General features: G+C 25.1%; 1 protein-coding gene across 1 annotated transcript in view; it reads left to right on the top strand.

The window, feature by feature from the left end:
* LOC107567842 (DDB1- and CUL4-associated factor 10) overlaps positions 1-646 on the top strand; it is a 10,356-nt gene that overhangs the window by 692 nt on the left and 9,018 nt on the right. The gene's annotated exons all lie outside the window — the stretch shown is intronic.

The raw sequence follows: 646 nt of genomic DNA, 5'->3' as shown, positions 1-646 counted from the left end.
AAAATTTTTTTTAAATGCAAGGATAAAAAAGTGCTATATAATATTATGGCAGTTACATAGATTTGAAAAGCTTTAGATTTTTTATTGTTTTTATAAGCGTCTTATTTTGTGATATATATTTTAAGATCAGTGTTACAAAAGGTAATATATTATATGGTTTCTTTTGAATTATTTTTGACTTACGAATATACAACTTTGCTAAAATAATTAAATTAACAGATTAATAATGTAATGTTGTTTTTCAGAAAAATATGGGTTTTGAAAACGAAGTAAAATATCACGAGGTTCTAAATTAAGGCCTTTGTTTACTTTTTTTGTTATGTCCATTTTAAAGTCAACCCAAAACGAAAATGAAAAAGGCCAATAGAAAAATAAATGTTCAGTATCTTCAACTGATATGTTACAAAAGGTACATTTATCACAAACACTATGAATATACTGTATCTGCTAACAGCTGCATTTACAGGATGACAACTGTGAATAATTTTGTAAAGTACTTCTTTTACTTTATTAGAAATAACATATTTGTATGGTAATATCCACATGCTATGCCAAGATTAAGCCATTTTGATTTACATGGAGGATTGGATCCAATATTAAAGGAGTTTCTTATAAAATTGTTATTAAAAAAGTAGAGACAATTTTT

This window comes from Sinocyclocheilus grahami, unplaced genomic scaffold, assembly GCF_001515645.1.
Source record: "Sinocyclocheilus grahami isolate Dianchi unplaced genomic scaffold, SAMN03320097.WGS_v1.1 scaffold1192.1, whole genome shotgun sequence".
NCBI classification, from domain to species: domain Eukaryota; kingdom Metazoa; phylum Chordata; class Actinopteri; order Cypriniformes; family Cyprinidae; genus Sinocyclocheilus; species Sinocyclocheilus grahami.
The sequence above is the reverse complement of the archived record's forward strand: the minus strand, read 5'-3'. Positions and strand labels throughout refer to the sequence as shown.